The sequence below is a fragment of the Lynx rufus genome, unplaced genomic scaffold (genome assembly GCF_022079265.1).
Source record: "Lynx rufus isolate CCGP_SWC_20201006 ecotype Redwood Valley unplaced genomic scaffold, mLynRuf1.p SCAF_1, whole genome shotgun sequence".
NCBI lineage: Eukaryota > Metazoa > Chordata > Mammalia > Carnivora > Felidae > Lynx > Lynx rufus.
In genome coordinates, this window is record NW_025814823.1 from 113894017 (window position 1) to 113915776 (window position 21760).

The window sequence follows — 21760 nt, forward strand, 5'->3', positions numbered from 1 at the left end:
TATGAGTTCACTCATATGAGGAATTCAAGGTACAAAACAGACGAACATAAGGGAAAGGAAGCAAAAATAATATAAAAACAGGGAGGGGGGCAAAACATAAGGGACTCTTAAATACAGAGAACAAAGAGAGGTGGGAGGGGGGTGGGCTAAATGAGTAACGAACATCAAGGAATCTACTCCTGAAATTATTGTTGCACCTATGCTAGTTAACTTGGATGTAAATTTAACAATCAATCAATCAATCAATAAAACAACTTGAAGTTTGTACCCTTTGACCAACATCTCCTCATTTCCTCCCACTCCACCTCCCAAGCCTTAGCAAATACCAATATACTCTGTTTCTATAAATTTAGCTTCTTTAGATTCCACATATAAGTGAGATCATACAGTATTTGTCTTTCTCTGACTTATTTCATTTAGTATAATGCTCTCAAGGTCCACCCATGCTATTGCAAATGGCAGGATCTCCTTTTTTGTGGTTGAATAATATTCCATTGTACTTTTTTTTTCTTTGTCCATTCATCTGTCAAAGGACATTTAGGTTTTTTCCATGCCTTGGTTACTGCAAATAATACTGCAATGAACATGGGAGTGCAGACACCTCTTCAAGGTAGTGATAATTTCCTTAGGATATACACCCAGAAGTGTAGATTCTAGATCTATGGTAGATCATGTGGTAGTTGGATTTTCCATTTTTTGAGGAACCTCCATAGTGTTTTCCGCAGTGGCTGCAACAATTTACATTCCCACAAATAGTGTACAAGAGTTCCCTTTTCTCCATACCCTTGCCAACACTTGTTATCTCTTGTCTTTTTTACAGTAGCCACTCTAACAGTCATGAGGTGATCTCTGAGGCTTTGATTTGGATTTCTCTGATAATTAGTGATGTTGAGCATCTTTTCATGTATCTGTTGTCCGTTTGTATATGTTCTTTGGAAAAATCTATGTCCAGGTCCTCTGCCCACTTTGAAATCAGATTATTTTGTCTTTTGCTATTGAGCTGTAGGAGTGTTTTACATATTCTATAATAAGCCCTTATCAGATACAGGGCTTGCTAATATTTCCTTCCACTTTGTAGACTGCCTTTTCATTTTGTGGATTGTTTCTTCTGCTGTGCAGGGGCTTTTTACAGTGTGATGTAGTCCTACTCATTTATTTTTTGCTCCCATTGCTTGTATTTTTGGTCTACATACAAAAGAGTCATTGCAAAGACCAGTGTCAAGGAGCTCTTTCCTTATGTTTTCTTCTAGAGTTTTATGGTTTCAGGTCTTAAATTTATATCTTTAGGGGCTCCTTGCTGGATCAGTCAGTCAGTAGAGCACACAATTCTTGATCTCAGGCTTTTAAGTTCAAGCCCCACATTGGGTATATATAAATTACTTAAAAATAAAATGTTTAAAAAAAATAAACCTTTAATCCATTTCAAGTTAATTTTTGTGAGTGGTGTAATATATCAGTCCAATTTCATTTTCTTTCATATGAATATCCAGTTTTCCCATCACCATTTATTGAGGAGACTATCCTTTCCCCCATTAAGTGACCTTATTATTTTGTCTGTAGCACTTACCACCAACTGTTGTGTCTTATTCTCCCCATTATTTTTCTCCCCACCTAGAACACAGATTCCATAAGGGTAGACAAGTACCCGATATGTAATAGATGCTCAATACATTTTGTTGAATTGAACGTGCAAGTTAGACTGTAGAGTTTGTTTGCTTGTTTAATTTCTCTGTCAGTAAAGCAAATGCTGTCATAGTGAGACAGTAACTGGAACAACAACTTGGGAAAACTATTTAACTGCATCTATGAAAGCTGAATGTTCACCTATGCTATAACCAATCGATTCTCCGCTTCAGTATGTACCTGTAAAAAATGCATACATAGATTCACCAAAAGACATTCCCAAGAAGGTGCTATTATATAATAGCCAAAGCCTGAAAACTACCCAAAGGTCCTTCAGTAATAGAACAGGTAGAGACTTCTAGGGAAGATGGTGGAATAGGAGGATCCTAAGCTCACCTCATCCCATATAACAACCATATCAGTGTAAATAACTCAGAAAACAACCTGAAGACTGGCAGAACAAACCCTCTACAGCTAAATGTAAAGAGGCCACAATGAAGAGGGGAGGAAGGGCAGAGTCACAGTTGGGAGCTAAATGTACATGCAGGACTGCCTGCATGTAGGGGAAAGAAACAAACATCCCAGACACTCCAGGCACAGGCAATCTCCCTAATGTTTGGCTTTAAAAACCAGAGGGGCTGAATTCCACAGGCTCTTACAGTAAGGTGTGCCTAACACATGGATCTTTAAAAATCTGTGGGCGTGCTCTGGGAGAATGATCAGAAACTGTGTGCCCACCCTTAAAGAGCTAGCACAATGGGGTGCCTTGCTGGCTTACACAGTAGAGCATGGGACCCTTAATCTCAGGGCTGTGAGGTCAAGCCCCATGTTAGGCAAGAAGCCTTCTTTAAAAAAAAGAGAGAGAGAGAAAGACAAAAAACACAGCACAAAAAAAGCACAAAAACAGCCCCACAGAGATATGGCATAGAAACAGCATTTTTAAAAATGCCTGGGTTATACGGCAGGGAGATTTGTTTACGAATTGTGGAGTATGTGCCACTTCCTTCCCCCAAACCTCCCAGCCTAGACATCTGTAAGAACCAGCATGGTGACAACACTCTCCATCTCACACCACTGGCTTCTGCGTATCTGCCCCCTCCAATGCACCTGCTTCTGTCCCCTGCCACTGCAGGCCCCCTCCCACAACCAACAGGCAGAGATCTTGTAGCTACAGCACACCATGCTCCTGCATTCTTTTGTGTACATGACCCCTCCAGCCAGGCGTCAGCTCCAGGTCGCTTACCACAGCACACCTGTGCAAACTTTGCTAACACTGGGTGCCCCACCCCCACATTCTCCTAAAGATCTGTCCCTTTCAATACGACCATGGCCAGAGCCCATCCAAAGATAACCACACACATCAGTCCAACTGCGGCCCACAGTGGACTGGGAGCAGACACCTAGTCTGAATGCAGGTCCTCACCCACCAAGAGAAGTTTCTCAGGGCACTACAGTTTGGTGCTACCACATCTCTGGCAAATACCTGGTCTAACTCAACTCAAACCCAAGGTGGCCCCAGACTGGCCCACTAACAACACAGGAACCAAATCCTGCCCATAACGGGCAAAGAGAGCCATGGAATATGAATGAAAGCCAATGAAACTCAGCTACAACAGTAGGGTATATGCAACACACACAGGAGACACTCCTCAAGTAACAAGTTCTGGTAAACTGGGGACACTGCACTATAGGACACTACAGGATCTCTTCTTCATAAGGCCATTACTTTCAAGAGCAGGAAACATAGCTGACTTTCCTAACACATAAAAACAGAGAGACAAAATGAGGAGACAAAGGAATAGGTCCCAAATGAAAGAACAGGACAAAATCACAGCAAGAGACCTAAACAAAGCAAATGTAAATAATATGTCTAGTAGGGAATTTAGTGTAGTGGTCATAAAGATAGTCACTGGACTTGAGAAAAGGGTGGAAGACCTCAGTGAGACCCTTAACAAAGAGAAAGGAAACATAAAAAGAACTAATCAGATAAAGAACTCAATTAATGAAATTAAAATATACTAGATGGAATAAAGAGTAGACTACATGAAGCATAAGAGACCTGGAGCAGTAATGTAGAGTAATGTAAAGTAGTCTTTAAGAGAGAGAAAAATAATAATAAATGAAAAGAGATTTCATTTAAAGAGATGGTGAACTGAGCAATACCATCAACTGTAATAACATTTGAATTACAGGGAACCCAGGAGAAAAGAGACAAAAGGAGGCAGATTATTTATCTAAAGAAATAATACCTGAAAACCTCCTAAATCTAGGGAAGGAAACAGAAACCCAGATCCAGGAGGCACAGAGAGAGTCCCCAACAAAATCACACCAAGACACACAGTAATTAAAACAGCAAAAAGCAGTGATAAGGAGAGAATTTTAAACGCAGCAAGAAAAAAGAAAACAACTTAATACAAAGGAAACTCTATAAGGCTATAAGCTGACTTTTCAGCAAAATCTTTGCATACCAGAAGGGAGTGGCAAGATATATTCAAAGTAATGAAAGAAAAAAACCCTGCAGGAAAAAAATAGTCTATCCAGCAAGGCTATCATTCAGAATAGAAGGAGAGATAAAGAGCTTTTCAGACAATCAAAAGTTAAAGGAATTCATGACCACTAAACAAGCCCTACAAGAAATATTAAAGAAGACTCTGTGAGTGGAAAAGAAAGACCATAGTAGGACTAAGAAAAGTAGGAAGTACAAAAGCAGTGAAAATAAGCATATCTATAAAAATCAACCAAGGGATTCACAAAATAAAAGGATATAAAGTATGACACCATATATCTAAAATGTAGGTGGGAGAGAGGAGTAAAGAACGGGTTTAAACTTAAGTGACTATCAACAATACAGATTGCCAGGTCCATAAGATGTTATATACAAATTTAATGGTAACCACAAACCAAAAACCACTAATAGATAAGCAAAAAAATTAAGAGGAAGGAACAAAGGGGGGGGGGGGGGAGAGATAAACCAAAATAGACTTTTAGAATCTTTTAGAGTATTGATGGTTACCAGAGAAGAGGTGGGTGGGGGAATGGGTGTAATAGGTGAAGGGGATTAAGAGTACACGTATCCTGATGAGCACAGAATAATATACAGAATTAATGAATCACTATATTGTACACCTGAAAATAATTTAACACTGTATATTAACTATATTGAAATTAAAATTTTTAGAAAAGAGAGAAAGGAGAGCACCTGGGTGACTCAGTTGGTTGAGCATCTGAGTCTTGATTTCAGCTCAGGTCATGATTTCACAGTTTGAGATCGAGGTCCATGTCAAGCTCTGCACTAACAGCAATGGAGCCTGCCTGGGATGCTCTCTCTCCATCTATCTGCCCTTCCACCCCCCAAAATAAATAAACATTAAAAAAAATAAAAAATTAAAAAGGGAAAATAATCAAAGTATATCACTAAAGAATGCCAACAAACCTGAGAGAAGAAAGGAACAGAGAAGAACTACAAAAACACCCATAAACCAAAAGTAAGTACATACTTATCAATTATTACTCTGAATATTAAAGGACTAAAGACAACGGGTGATGGAATGGATACAAAAACCAAGACCCATCCATATGATGCCTACAAGAGACTTATTTCAGACCTAAAGACAAATACAGATTGAAGGTGAAGGGAAGTGAAAAGAAAGCCAGGGCAGCACTACTGATATTGGGGGGAAAAAAGAAAGAAAAGAAAAAAACTTTAAAACAAAGACTGTAACAAGAGACAAAGAACCACACTATATAATCATAAAGGAAACAATCCAACAAGATCTAACAATTGTAAATATTTATGTACCCAAAATGGAAGCACTAGATACATAAAGAAACTAGTAACAAGCATAAAGGAAGTAATCAATAGTAATACAATAACAGCAGACTTCAACACCCCCACTTACATCAATGGATAGATCATCCAAACAGGAAATAAATACGCAAACAGTGGCTTTCAATGACATACTGGACCAGATGGATCTAACAAATTATTCAGAACATTTCATCCTAAAACAGCAGAATACACATTTTTTTCAAGGGCACATGGAACATTCTCAAGAACAGATCACATATTAGGCCACGAAACGACCCTCAACAAATTCTAAAAGCCTTAAGTCATATCAGGTACCTCTCTGATCACAGTGCTATGAAATTACAAATCAACCACAAGAAAAAATCAGGAATGAGCACAAATGCATGGAAGTTAAATAACATACTATTAAACAATGAAGGAGTCAACCAAGAAATCAAAGAGGAAATAAAAAATACATGGAGACCAATGAAAATGACAACAGAGTGATCCAAAAATCTTTGAGATGCAACAAAAGCTGTTGTAAGAGGGATGTTTATAGCAATACAGGCCTATCTCAAGAAGAAAAAGCTCAAATAAACAACCCAACCTTACACCTAAAGGAGGTAGAAAGAGAAGAACAAACCCCAAAACAGTACAAGGAAGGAAGTAGTGAAAATGAGAGCAGAAATAAAATAGAAACAAAAAAAACAACAGATCAATGAAACCAGGAGCTAGTCCTTAAAAAAAAGATCAACAAAATTGATAAGCCTTAGTTATATTAAGAAAAAAAAAGCCGAAGACTCAAAGTGAAAAATGAAAGTGAAATAACAACTGACACAACAGAAATAAGGATTATAAGAGATTATGAAAAATTATATGGCAACAAATTGGACAACCTAGAAGAAATGGATGAATCCCCAGCAACATAAAACATCCCAAAAGTGAAGGAGAAAGAAATAGAAAATTTCAACAGACCAATTACCAACAATAAAATTAAATCATTAATCAAAAAACTCCCAAAAGTCCAGAACCACATTGCTTTACAGGTTAATTCTACCAAACGTTTAAAGTAAAATTAATACCCATTCTTCTCAAACTATTCCAAAAAAACCTGAAGAGGAGAGAAAGCTTCCAATTTCATTCTATATGGCCAGCATTCCCTGATACCAAAACCAGGTAGAGAAAACTACAAAAGAAGAGAACTATAGACCAATATCTCTGATGAATATAGATACAGAAATCCTCAAAAAAATAACAGCAAACTTAATTCAACAATACATTTTAATAAATCATGCACCATGATTGATTGTGATTTATTCCTGGGAGCAAGAATGGTTCAATATTTGCAAATTAATCAACATGATACATCACATGAAAAAGAAAAAGGATAAAAACCATACGATCATTTCAACAGATGCAGAAAAAGCATTTGACAAAGTACGACACCCACTCATGATAAAAACCCTCAACAAAGTAGTAAACATTTAGAAGGAACATAACTCAAGATAATAAAGGCCATCTATGAAAAACCCACAATCACCATCATACTCAATGATGAAAAACTGATGGCCTTTCCCCTAAGGTCAGGAACAAGACAAGGAAATCCATTCTCACCACTTTCATTCAACATAGTACCGGAAGTCATAGCCACAACTGTCAGATAAGAAAAATAAATAAAACACATCAAAATTGGTAAGCAAGAACTAAAACTTTCACAATTTACAGAGGACAGGATACTATATACAGAAAATCCAAAGACTTCACCAAAAAACTACTAGAATTGATAAATGAATTCAGTAAAGTCAGAGGATACAAAATCAATATATGGAAATTTACTGCATTATATACAATTATAATGAAAGAGTAGAAGAAATTAACAAAACAATACCATCTACAATTGTACCACAAATAATGAAATACCTAAGAATAAACTTAACCACGGAGGTGAAAGATCTGTACTCTGAAAACTTTAAAATGCTGATGAAAGAAAATGAAGATGAAATCAACAAATGGAAAGATATATCATGCTCATGGTTTGGGAGAAAAAGTACTGTTAAAAAGTCTATACTACCAAAGCAAACTACATATTTAATGCAACCTCTATCAAAATGACAACATTTTTCAAAGAACTAGAACAAACAATCCTAAAATCTGTATGGAGCCACAAAATACCCCAAATAACCAAAGCAATATGAAAAAATAAGAAGCGAGAAGTATTATAATCCCAGATTTTAAGATATACTACAAAGCTACAGTAATCAAAACAGTATGGTACTGGCACAAAAATAGACACATAGGTCCATAGAACAGAATAGATAGCCCAGAAATGAGCCCATGATTATATGGCCAATTAATCTTCGACAAAGGAGGCAAGAATATGCAATGGGGGAAAAGACAGTCTCTTCAACAAATGGTGTTGGAAAACTGGACAACTAAACACAAAAAAATGAAACTAAACCACTTTCTTACACCATACACAAAATAAACTCAAAGTGGATTAAGTACCTAAATGTGAAACCTGAAACCATAAAAATTCTGCAAAAAAATACAGGCAGTAATTTCTCTGACACTGGCTATAATAACATTTCTAGATATGTTTTCTGAGGCAAGGGAAATAAAAGCAAAAATAAACTATTGGGACTACACCAAAATAAAAGGCTTCTGCACAGCAAAGGAAACAACAAAACAGGCAACCTATTTAATGGAGAAGATATTTACAAATTACATATCGTATAAATGGTTAGTATCCAAAATATGTGAACGATTTATACAACTCAACATAAACACAAATAATCCAATTTTTAAAAATGGGAAGAAGACATAAACAGACATCTCTCTAAAAAAGATATACAGATGGTTAACAGGACACATGAAAAAATGCTCAACATCACTCACCATCAGGGAAATGCAAATCAAAACCATGATGAGTTACCGCCTCACATTTGCCAGAATGGCAAAAATCAGAAACACCAAGTGTTGGTGAGGATGTGGAGAAAAAGGAACCCTCCCTCATGCACAGTTAGTGGGAGTGCAAACTGGTGCAGCCACTGTGGAAGACAGTAGTGAGTTTCCTCAAAAATTTCAAAATCCTATTTCCATATGATCTAGCAATTCTACTACTGAGTTCTTACCCCAAGAGTTCAAAAACACTAATTTGAAAAGATAGAAGCACCCCTGTGTTTATTGCAGCATCGACAATAGCCAAATTATCAAGCCATCCAAGTGTCTGCTGGCAGATGAAGGAATAAAGAAGATGTGGAATGAATTATCACTTAGCCATAAAACAGAAAGGCATTTTACCAGTTGCAACAAGGATGAATCTATTGGTTATAATGCTGAGTGATGTAAGTCAGAGAAAGACAAACACAATATGATTTCATTCATATGTGGAATTTAAAAAACAAAACAAAGAAAGAAAACAATGACAAACTGAAAAACAGACTTTTAACTATGGAGAACAAAGTGATGGTTACCAGAGGGCAGATGGGGGGGGGGGGGTGAAGCAGGTTAAGTGGACGGAGAGCACACACATCTTTATAAGCACTAAGTAAAAGGTACAGAAGTGCTAAATACTGTACACCTGAAACTAACATAACACCGTATGTTAACTCTACTGGAATTAAATACTTAAAAAACAATAAAACATATAAATTATGGAATATTCACACAGCAATGAGATTAACAAAGCAGAATGACACACGGTGTATCACAAATGTGATGTTGGGCAAAAGCAGCCAGACAAAAAAACAGAACTCCGTTATAAAAGTATAAAAACAGATAGAACTAGTCTATAGAGTTACAAGTCAGGAGTGTTCTCAGCTAGACAGGGACAGGCCATGACAGCAAGGGACACAAAACAGACTGCTCAGATGCTGATAATGTTCTGTCTGTTGACCTGGTTGATGGTTGTGTGTGTTCACTTTATGAAAGTACATCAAGCAGTAGTACACGCACGATTGGCACTTTTGCTGGAAGTATGTTATACTCCAAAGAAACATACTCCCTACCAAGCCAGACCTTTACCTACAAGACAGACAAGGCGAAACACCACACATCAGCATTCATACACATCAAGTCCTGTCTCATCTAAATGCTTCACCTCAACTGTACCAACTAGCACCCTTCTGCTGGCACTGCCTGGGTTCCTCAACTTAGGCAAAACAGCAGAGGCAACCCACGTGTGTCAGTCAGATAGGCTGACACAGCCTGACCTAGACAGATTCACAGATGAAGGCTTATGCTACTTTTCCACAGAGAGACATGGCTCAGGTAACGATGCCTCCGGATGTCCAGCTTGCCAGGACTGCTCTGGTTCCTTTGTAGGCCAGGCCTTTTCCTTTGCACAACAACCCCCAATAGGTCCCCAGATGACAAGCACCCCTTCCTCTTCACTTTATCTCAGACAAGGAACCTGCAGATTCCGGAGGACAGGAATCAGCTTTTTTTCACTCCCTGCTACATCCTAAATAGCCAGCACAGTGTCAAGTACGTAACACCCTGGCCAGTAAGTATCTCCGGTAGGAATATATGAATACGTGACCAAACACAACTACTGAATCTGTGTACCAGGATCTGGTTACTAGAAAGGCAAGGACCTAGGTCCAGGATGACCATGGAGAGAAACAAAGTATTTTTAAAAACATGTAAAGGTCTTTCTGAGGTAAGAAAAAATTTTATACCATCAATTCTGTCACGTAAAGAAAAATCACACAATTTATCTTTACCAGGTATAACATTGTTATTCTCTCATTCATTGAAAATGGCATAGGTCTTATTCAAGTCAGCTGGTCAAAGGTTGTAGACCAGATCCAGACTCAAAGCAAAAGTAGCTGATTGAGACAGGAAATGACACCTTAGCCTAATTAAAGTTCTGGACACCAACCAGCCAACCAAACCCATCAATGTCACAAAAGAATCAGCATATCCAATGAGCATAAAAAGACGTGGAAACTACCCAACGGTCCCTTAACAGTGGGGCTATGGAAAGACCCCAAGTAGCCACATAAATCTATTCATTTATCATCTGTTAACAATTTTCTCCTTCTTGGCAATGAGTTTTTTTAAATATAAAATTTATTTTCAAATTGGCTTCCATACAACACCCAGGGCTCATCCCAACAAGTGCCCTCCTCCATGTCCATCACCCACTTTCCCCTCTCCTCACCCCCCATCAACCCTCAGTTTGTTCTAAGTATTTAAGTCTCTTATGGTTTGCCTCCTTCCCTCTCTGTAACTTTGTTTCCCCTTCCCCTCCCCGATGGTCTTCTGTTAAGTTTCTCAAGATCCACATATGAGTGAAAACATTTATCTGTCTCTCTCTGACTGACTTATTTCACTTAGCATAATACCCTCCAGTTCCATCCACGTTACTGCAAATGGCCAGATTTCATTCTTTCTCATTGCCAAGTAGTATTCCATTATATATACAAACCACATCTTATTTATCCATTCATCAGTTTTAGGTACATTAATTAGAAGAAATTCAGTAACACAGGGTAAAGCAAAGTTTGAGAGGTTGTTCAGTGGGCAGTGCAATGGCTTTAGAACAAGGAGTGCTACCATGTCCTGATGATCCTCAAAAATGTTCTCACCTTTAATGAGTCTTTGCTTTTGGAGTCCTCTGATCTTTCCAAAATATCTGTCCAAATCATCAAAAAGATTAATACACCAAAAAGAGAGCTGCAAGGAGTATCACTGTCCGACCCACATCCCTCAGACCTTCTCTGTGCTTCCACCAACCAGTATCTGCAACCCCATGCGCAAAATCACACCTCTGTGAAAGTAGATATTCTGTGTAATATCCACCATTCCTTATTACTTACTCTTAGCGCCACTTAAGCTTCAATACTCATTTCTCTGTACACTAAAGTCAATGTCAGAGTCAGTTTCCTTCAGTGTGCACAAAACCTATCAATTCTGCTAGAGAAGATACAAAGTTAGCCCAGCACTGGCTGGGTTCAGGCTCCTTTAGAGACATGAAGGTTTATTGAGAAAATCCCTAGGACTTTATCATGTAGAAGGCCCCAGGTCAATTTCACCATGCTCACATGCACACGTGTCCCTAGAAGCCAATCGAGTCCATTGTTATCCCACTCCCAGAGCACCTCATAACAATGACTGCCACTGAGATCTATGGAGATACACACAATGAAAAGCAAAACCCTTCTTTCTACTGGAATCAACAGTAGCCCTGTTGGCCTACGGGGAAAATATGGCACTCACAGTCATTTACTATTGGACAAAATGCTCATTTTGTCTAAAATTTTATTATTCATTGGATCTCTTGGTGTTGGGTATTTAGGATACATAATAACTCTCCAGGATTTTTTCTAGAAATACAGCCTGAAAATTACCTGCATCACAATTATCTGCTCTGCCTATGTAAAATGCAGCTTCCTAGGTGTCACCTTCGACCTACTGAAGACTATGCTCTGGACTGGGGGGCTGAAATCTACATTTTAAACAAGACCAGTGGCGATGTTTCAAGATTATGAAGATGGGAGTCTGAAAGGCATTTCCCCCTTTTGCCTTGGCCATGCCTAGTCACCTACAACTTGGCCTGGCCTTTTTTAGAGCAGAGTTACAGCAATTCCATCTAAAGGGTGGGACAGAATTTGCAACTACATGGTTGGAACTAGAGGGTATTATGCTAAGCAAAATAAGTTAGGCAGAGAAAGACAAATCTCATATGACTTCACTCATATGTGGGATTTAAGAAACAACAGATGAACATGGGTGAAGGGAAGGAAAAATAAGATAAAAACAGAGAGGGAGGCAAACCATAAGAGACTCTTAAATACAGAGAACAAACTGAGGGTTGCTGGAGGGGTGTTGGCTCATGGGGAGGGGTGGGGTGGCTAAATGGCCAATGGGCATTAAGGAGGGAACCTGTTGGGATGAGCACTAGGTGTTGTATGGATTCTACTGGGCCCTACTCCTGAAATCAATATTACACTATATATAAACTGATTTGAATTTAAATGAATGGTGGCAGAGAAAGGAGAGAGCTAAAACAGAAAAGGGGAGGCTTATATTCTCTGGATAGTTGTTTTCTCTATGTTTTATCTGCACAAAGACTGCCTGGAATGCCCGCAGGAAGTTTTGCTTCCCTGCTCCAATCACAGGCATCGACGGACTTTGCATAAATGCCTGTTCACCCACCACATAATTATGCTGGGGAATGTTGACGGTGCCCTCTGTAGTGTGACGTGTTGCAGATCACACAGGAAGAGTTCGCAAATTATTACAAACAGTCATATAAGACGTCCTTCCTTCCTCCCTTTCCCAGTACGCCAAATTAAAAAAAAAAAATTTAAAAGATCAAGAGAGAGAGTCTCTTGAGGGACGTATTTGTACAGGATCCTAAGAAGAGCAGCCCAATCAAGTGGATGTGGACTTTAATATTATCCTTCCAGAAGAATCTCCAGTAACTCATTTTTACCTCCCTAGAAAGAAACCTTTATTGTCATGTCTGTCATAGACCTGGGAGGACCCAGAAGCAGGGGCTATGAAATGCCCCACACCACTCAGCACTCTGACATGGGGCTAAAAGAAACACATGCATGTCCGTCTCTCCCCCTAAACTGTGACCCTTGAGGGTGGAAATCTTGGTTTTCATCCTTGGCCTCCAAGCCTGGCACCCACTTTGTTCTCAGCAATGGTAACATGGGAAGGGAACGGGGAGAGGGACAAGGACCAGCCCATATAAACCAGTGTCGTTGTTGAAATAAATACTTCACAAATCATCACCCCATCCAGAAATTCCAGGGTGCCTTTATTTCTTAAGAGCAGCAGCAGTTACTGGAGTGCCACAGCCCAGAACACTGGACCACCAAGGGAAGGAGAAGCGCATGACCACAGACACTAGAAGAGAAAGAGGTACTTTCTGCAAAGGGGGAGGCAAAGTGGGGGATCTGACACAGCAAAGATGGCTATCAAAGCCAACAGGGGGGGGGGACAAATGAACGGGCCATCCTTCCAAGGACTTGGCCCATCTGCACACCACACTTGTCACTTGACTCATTCCCCTGCCCCCCCAAAATATGTGTTAAACTGAAAATGTGCAAAGTGCGATTTTTAAATCAACTAGGGGAGAGCTTGCTGCTTAACAGAATCCCAGGGCAAACGTGTCTAATGGAAACACATCAGTGTCTTCCCACTTCGGGATCTTTGCACTTACTCTCGCCACAGGATACCCCGAATACAACCACCTCTTCTCCTCACCTGGCTCACTCCTGTCATCCGCCACCTAGCAGCTCCAATGGCTTTCTCAGGGAGGCATTCCCTGACCAAAAGAGTTGATTAGCCACACCCCTCCCCTTTACACAGTCTCAAGGCATCTGTACCTCTCTACCTGATAGCACTTTTGGCTACTGTACCTGAATGGTGATTTTGTGATGATTTACCTGTTTGCCATACTAGATGGTAAATCCCAGGAGGGTACAAACCATGTCTGCAGGAGGGTACCACCATGCTCTGCATTGGCTATTTTTTATTGTTTGGGTTTCCCTCAACCAGAGACAACCTGCTTTGCCTTTAGTGAATTATAGGTCCTCTGAGAGCCTGTCATGATCTAGAACTGAAGAGCTACACTGGAGGAGTGAAGTAACAAAGGCCTGGCCAACCCTATCAGTACTTTCCTCTTGGTTCTAAAGCCAAACCAGGAGCTTGGGGACTCCTGAACACCAACCAGAAGCATTTGCTAGACCCTGCAGGAATTTCCTCAAGGACAGTAATGCGGAACTCCATCTTCCCCCAAGCCAGCCTGGATCACTCTGGAGCACAAGATGGTTTATACCTTTTGAGATGGGCTACAGGCAACTGGATCAGAGTTTACCATTAAACTCAATGGTATCCCAATTAGGGCTTAGCCAGCAGAACAGAGCTCCCTGGGGAGCCCTTCACATAACTAGGATTTCAGGCACAGCTGGGCACAAAGCCCCTCTCAGATACATCAGGAGGAGCTGCCAGCTTCAGGAAGTCTGGTGATGATGTGAAACATAATGGGAAGGTGTTCTGTGCCAGGAGCTGCAACTGGAAGGAAATTAACAGAGAACCACACGGAACCTCACACAGCCATCCCAAGGGGCAAGGAAGGTAGATAAGGTCAAGGATAATAGAAGAAATGGCCCCAACATGTCTCTAAGACATGAGACAGAAAACAACATCTGGAGCCATGTGCCAACAATTCACTCACACTCACAGGGCACAAGAGAAGTGACCTTCGGAAAGCAAATCAGAAGAGCAGGTATACCAGCCACTCAGAGCACGAGCACCTACTTTGCATCATGATCTTACTTATCCTCCCCCAAGCAGCATCAAGAAGTTATGGTTGCTCTACTTGTATAAATAAGGAAAGGGCAGCTCTGGCCAAAGACCCAAGCTTATACTTGGCAAGACTGCAAGGTGAGCTCAGGTCAAAAGTGGGCTCTTCACCATGACAGGACTCAGGCTCAAAGAGCTTTTCACAGATTCAGAAACTGTGGCCAGACTGTGGGGGGGTTTGGTCTCCCTGTCAGGTTCCCCAGGATTCTCAACAGCACCCCCACCTGTTGGTATCCACAACCACTATCAGTTACTAAAAGAAAGAGAGACACGTGTCCAAAGCTAGCTGACCTACTGGGCCCAGCCTTCTGCTGGGCCTTTCTGCAAAGAACTACTTGTCCCCATCCTGCAAGTGTGGAGAGTCCTGGTCAGGGATAATTCACTCATTCATGCATTCATTCATTCATTTACTCAAATTCACTCCAACACTCACTGAGCAATCTTCTGTGAGGAGCTTAAAGGCAAAGGTCCAGGGACACCAAGCTCTATACCACCGTGTCTCCTGAAAGGGTTTATAAAGTTGTAAGGTCCCAGCTTAGAGATAGAGATTAGGTCCCTCCAAACACTACTTTTCAATCTGTGCCTGATATATAATTTCTGCCTATCAAAACTATAAAAGCACGCGTCTGTAATTCTCTTATAGGCTTTCTTTCCCCAGGGATGTATCAGGAGTCATGCTTAGGAAAATTCAAGTCAACACAATGCTTACTCACTACCTATTCTGTGCCACGCATAATAAGACTCAGGCTCTTTCTTCAGGAAGCATCCGACGATTTAAACAGCTAAAATATAAACAAATAAAACTATAAATTGAGGAATAATAAAGTGCTGTAGGAGTTGTTAATATTAATAAAAATAATAGCCTCCATCTGCTCAGCATTTATGATGACACCAGACACTGTGCTAAGCGCTTCACATGCATTAGCCAGTTAAACTCTTCACGCCAACCCTGGAAGGCTGGTCAACATAGTGGACATCCACTTCCCCTTAAGGAGCTACCTCTCAACCCTCCCTGTCACTATGTGATTCAATGGAGCCCTCACCATCACTTTATCCCCAGGTCCCAGTCCCGGACAATCAGCACATTCTCCCCAATTGTCCAGAGTGACTGACTGGGGATAAGTATATACAATAGGTGAATCTGATGAGTCTCGATTCTGGGAATTTTGCTGAGACATAAAAACCATCCGATGATATAAATTTGTAGTTGCTATGAGCCGCCACCACCACTAATTATGGAATTCATTAGCCTGAGAAAAAAACCAAAATAGGGAAAAGAAAGCCCAAAGACTACGGGGTGAGGGGAGAGAAAACTGATTGACACACACATCCAAGTCCTATGATATAACCTGAGTCTCTGGATTCAACCTTATCTAAAGCCATGTTTATCAGTAGACTCTTCAGTTACATAGGTAAGTAAGTTTTCCTTTACAATTAAGCCAGCTTCAACTAGATTTCAGTCACTTAAAATCTAGAGCCCTCACCAATAAGAGTGTTATTATCCCCACTTAACAAATGCAGTCAGGGATTCAGAAAGGACAAACAATTTGACCACCTTAGATTTAATTAACGAAGATTTGGAGAGGCCATGTGGTTGAATGAATTCAGACAAGAAACTCTACAAGAGTCAGACTGCTGAATTGCCAGAGGCATTTTTTTTTTCCCTCCCTCCACCAGTTCCAAGGGAAAACCTGCAAATCACCTTGCTATGGTCCTTTTTCCGCATGGGGGGTTCATTTCTCATTTACGTTTTACACTGAGCAGATAGACCTTTGGGCTCTTAGCTTTATCCAAGGGTCTACCGAATTCTTCATTCTGGGCACTGTCTTCTTAGAAGTACACATAAACGCTACATCTTAAAAGTGACGGCACCTTCTATTAAATGAAATATGGTGAGAAAATACTTGTAACCTTGGGCAAATTATTTAATCTCTTAACAGGAAATATATTTTATATGTAGTTATCTCATCTGGGGAGATGAGATCAACTCTGAACTTGGGTCTGAGGAATTTCCTAAGGAACATTTATAGTCACCTCACCAAAAGAAAAGTAACATGAGTCACCTTGAAAGTGTTCAAATTTAGATACTGAGATGTGTTTGGTCTGAAACACATTAAGGAAAAAATACATGATTTATTACAAAAATATTTAATTGCTAACATTACTTTGTCTCTCCACGCAAGGTAAAATAGTTGACCTAATGATTAGGTCCTACTCCTCTAGGGGAGTAATAAAGGCCTGAAGATCCATTTGGGACCACTTCTTGCTTTTGAAAATAATCTCATCAGCATTTGGAGAGGACTTAACCTCTCGGCAATCCAGTTCAGCTGCAGTCCTGCAGGGCAGGACTGGGAAAGGACTAGGAGAGGCAGGGGAAGTCAACCTAGGAAGGTCAACTGGGTGAAGAAGCTCCACTATCCTTGCCAGGCAAGAACTAGGTTTTCTCTGGCAAGGACAAACTGAAAATAAGGAGAGAAAACACAGGAATGGTCTCAGGCTTACGGACTTCCAAACCATCCCTTTACCATGATTCCTGTGAAATAATTATTTCTATCAGTGGTCATTTAGTACAGGGGATTTAAGATAGTGGGTTCATTAAAGAGAGTCAGGATCACAAACTCATTTAAGTCTCCTTGAACCTGTTTAATCAAAATGATTTTCTGCTACTCTCTATTACAAGCCAAGTTTCTGTGGTGACAGATTAATGACTGATCCACTAAGCCACACCACCTCTCTTCTCACCAACTCCACTGACTGAGCCAGCCACTATTCTATCAATAAGCCCCGTTTGCCCTTGAGACTCCTTACAGATGAGATGTTAAGATCAAATGAGCAGATCAGATGCTCACTGGCACCCCAGTTCTGCTACGGAGACCATCAAATCCCATAGAGTGTGCACCAAAGGAAAAAGAATTCAGGCCGGTCCTTGTGGTCTCATTAGAATTACAAACTCAGGTCACTTCGGAATAAGATAAATGCCAGCCAAGGCAACATTTCTGATTCTTCAGGCCTGCCCAAGGTAATTATCCTGGAGTTAAATGTCAAGTCTAGTTTCATGTATGCAAAAGAAAGAAAATGTCATGTTTGGTGTAAGCAACAATATTATTTTAATCAAATCAGAAGCTCGTTATTAGCAGAAGATAAGCCCTAATGTGACCCCTACAATAAGTTGTATCTACCTGGCTTCCATTCTTCTTTGTGTCAAATTAAGGTTCTTCACTGACTGTCCTCAGACATAAAATTGGAAAGACTTACCATGTCATGTCAATGGAGGCTCACACCCTAAGTCCATTCCAGTCTGAATTGACTGCATGCACAGTAAGAAACTGGAATCAGACTACCTGGGTCCAGGCCAGGCTCCTCTACAGCCTAGCTCTGTAGCTTGGGACAAGAGCCTTAATCTTTTAATGAATGGTCGATAATAACAGTACTTCTAGAATTTTTATGAATATTAAATGAGAAAATACATGTAAAGTACGCTAAACAATGTCTGGCACACTAAATGCTTGGTTAATGTTAGGTATCACCTATTTCTGCAATGTTTTAATTTTTTAATTACAACCAGAACATATTACCTTTATAAGAAAAAACTTAAAAAGAGAGAAATGCATGAAAGCATAAGGTAAAGGATTTCCTCCAGTGAACAAGAGGTTACTGAGAGAAGAAACCACCTTATTTATCATGTTCACCCTTACAGCCCACTGCCTCGCACACACTAGACAGTCAAATATGGGTTGGAATGAATGTGCAAATGAACGTAAGAATGAAGAGAGGAAAATTTCCTTGCAGGAATGACTATGGAAAGCCAAATCGCAATGAGGAAAAATCCAGAGAGGTGCTTGGGTGACTCAGTCGGTTGAGCATCCAACTCTTGATTTCGGCTCACGTCATGATCCCAGGGTCGTGGGATTGAGCCCTGCAACCAGCTCTACAATGAGCATGGAGCCTACTTGGGATATTCTCCCTCTCTCTCTCTCCCTCTCCCTCCACCCCTCTCCTCCACTCACACACACTCTATCTCTAAAATAATTTTTTTTTTAATCCAGGGAATGATTCTAACATCTTGACCCCTCAGTCTCAAACCACAGAGAAGTTAAATGCATGACAATAGGAGGCTGGAAATTATCATACAACTAGATACAAACATCTACCTTCTTCATCTTCTCCTTCTTTTTTTTTTTTTTAAACGTTTATTTATTTTTGAGATAGAGACAGAGCATGAATAGGGGAGGGTCAGAGTGAAAGGGAGACACAGAATCCGAAGCAGGCTCCAGGCTCTGAGCTATCAGCCCAGAGCCTGACACGGGGCTCGAACTCACAGACTGTGAGATCATGACCTGAGCCAAAGTCGGACGCTTAACAGACTGAGCCACCCAGGCGCCCCTTCTTCTCCTTCTTAATACTGTATTTATGCAAAAGTCTGAGTTTCCATTGGACCAAAACATCCCAACTGCTCATCTTTAAAAAATAACAATAATCAAACTAACAGACCATCAATACATTTAGGAACAAATATGTCCTAACATCTAAACAGTGTCCTATTTCTCCTGAATCCATCACTCCAGAAGACAAGCCATGGAGCAGTTGTGAAAGATGTATTTCTGTAAAGAAGGATACAGTTATTATGTGTGTACCTAGAACAATAGGATGACTTCCAAGTGATAAGTAGTGGCTATCAAGCAATCGCTGGCAATGTCACAGCACACTCAATAGGCTAGGGAGCATGGAGCACACAGCCTGCCATCATTTCCATTTCAAAGTTAGCCCAAGAACAAAAACCAATGGGTATCATCAAATCTGAAAGGAGCCCTTAGTTTTCAGTTTCACAAGTTCAAAAATCACTTCTAAATCTCTCTCCCCAAAGTGCAAAAAGGTTATAAGTCCAGGAAAAGGCAAGATATTTTCTTTCACAGTGACTTTCAAAAATTGACAAGCATCATAACAGTAATCTCAGGACATAGTCTCTCAAAGTTATCAGTGGCTTCAACCAACAACAAAAACACTAGCAGAGAAGCTAAGCTTTGTCAATCTTAAGCAAGACGTAGCTCTGTAAAAACAATCAGGCTGGCTGAGCAAGTGACCAGTTCCCTGGGGCTTTGTCCACAGAACATCTGGTTTTTAAAGCAAGCAGCCTTTTAGTCCCTGGTCCCAGGGGACACAGGCTTTGTAGTTACTCCAAGCAAATGACCGAATGGAGATACTTGGATTTGGAGTAAAAGAGTAGCTGGTTTGAGTTTCACAACTTTGAAGAGGTTAACAGCATTAAATTATATCTGAGCCACACCTGACTGGTATCATCAGACACCGCCCCCCCCACCACCCGCACCATGAAGCATATAAAATGGTTGATATTAACACCAGTTTGGAGGTTTTTGAGTTTTTTTTTTAACATTTTTAGATGTTTTTAATGGTATACTGGATTAAAATATCATTTTAAAAGAATATATTCTGGTAAAAATATTAACACCTAAAATTCTCCAGAAACAAAAAAGCATTGCATTTGAACACAGAAGTGTCTCTCTTTTTATTAAACTGTGGACATTTTTACGTTATTTAAGGCACACTCTATAGTATCTCCTAAACATCTTAAGAATTATGTAGAATGTTTAAAATATAGTTTCCCAGCAGTCATCCTGGAAGCATGGAACCACACTCTCCAGAAGAGGCATCTGCATGTTGTAATTTAACAAACATCCCAGGCAAGCTTCATGATCACCCAGGTTTGGGACAACACTGACCCAAGGATAAAAAAATGTCACCATTTGCAAGAAAGATGAGAAATGAAGAAATGCTCAACTTTTATAAATTTAAAGCTCGATGGGAGATAAGAATCATGTCATGCTTATGATACAATGAGACTAGAAAACCTTGAGCAGACACAAAAGCACAGTAAACCTTTCCACACCCCAATGGCCAATGAGCACAGCTGCTTTCAATTCGACCGAGCCGCCAGGGAAAACAAGGCATCTGCAAAGGTGTCCCTTCCCTGCACCTGGCCCAATTCTTCCATGCCGTGGAGGGGGAAGCATCTGCCTTGTCCCTCAACTCTACCGAAAATGTAATGATAAAATAAATTTTACAAAGCAAAAGTATGTCTACCCTATTGAGTCCATGAATGAATGCTTCTTTGGGGGCACCCTTTGGGCACTCTGGCATCCTTTTCAGCCTCAGGCAAAGAAAGTCACTGCAGGATTCCTCCGAGCTGAGCAGAAAGGGGACGCAAGATGGTTAACAGAGCAGGTCAGGGACACGGGGAGGTGTGCCAGGGATCTCAGGGCTGGGGGAAGCAAAGGGGAAGTCCGCTGCCTAAGTAAGCTCAAAATAACTCCAAGTTCACTGAAAGTGTTTGAAAGCACCTTTCAAAGAAAAGCAGCCCACAGCCAACTAAAGAGAGGAGGAAGACGAAGAGGGAGAGGAGGGGGTAAGCCCTCACTCAAGGCTATGGGCGGGCCTGCTCCTCAGGAACCGGGCCTGGAGAGGCGCTCTTTAAAAGTATAAGAAATTATCTGGATTTCTTCGTACTTTCCCCCCGCAGGACCGACCAGGACAGGGGCTAAGATAAATCCAGTGAAGGATGGTGACTCCCAAACATCTCCCACCTGAAAGAACCCTGTAAGAAGAACAGAGACTCAGAAATGCGGGTCCCTCTCTCTCTCACGGGCAGGAATTCCTAATGTCAAGGATCATAAAAGTTCTTCCTCAGTGCCCTGCAAGCCTATGGCCTCAACCATCTGGGACAGCCTTTGAAAGAGCTGTCTGCAAGCAGCTCCCACAGCACCTGGGGGTTGCCATCTGCTGGAAAGACTGTGCCAGGTGCCTCTTGTCCTGCATCCTCCGGGACATACCTGGGGAGCCACAGCCAGCCTTGGGGAAGAAACAGGCAGCAGATGTGCCTGTGGGTGCCCAGGAGGAACTTTCTCCCCTGCCAGGGCTCCCCCACAGGAGCAATCCTCTGCCACCCAAGCTCATCTTCAGGGCAGGAGACCAGCTCCATCAGTGGCCTGCTCCCTTTCCCTAAAGACTCCA

At 40.8% G+C, this 21760-nt stretch overlaps 1 protein-coding gene across 1 annotated transcript in view; it reads right to left on the reverse strand.

Annotated features, from left to right (window-relative positions):
- SPOCK1 (SPARC (osteonectin), cwcv and kazal like domains proteoglycan 1) overlaps positions 1 to 21760 on the reverse strand; it is a 514360-nt gene that overhangs the window by 491890 nt on the left and 710 nt on the right. The gene's annotated exons all lie outside the window — the stretch shown is intronic.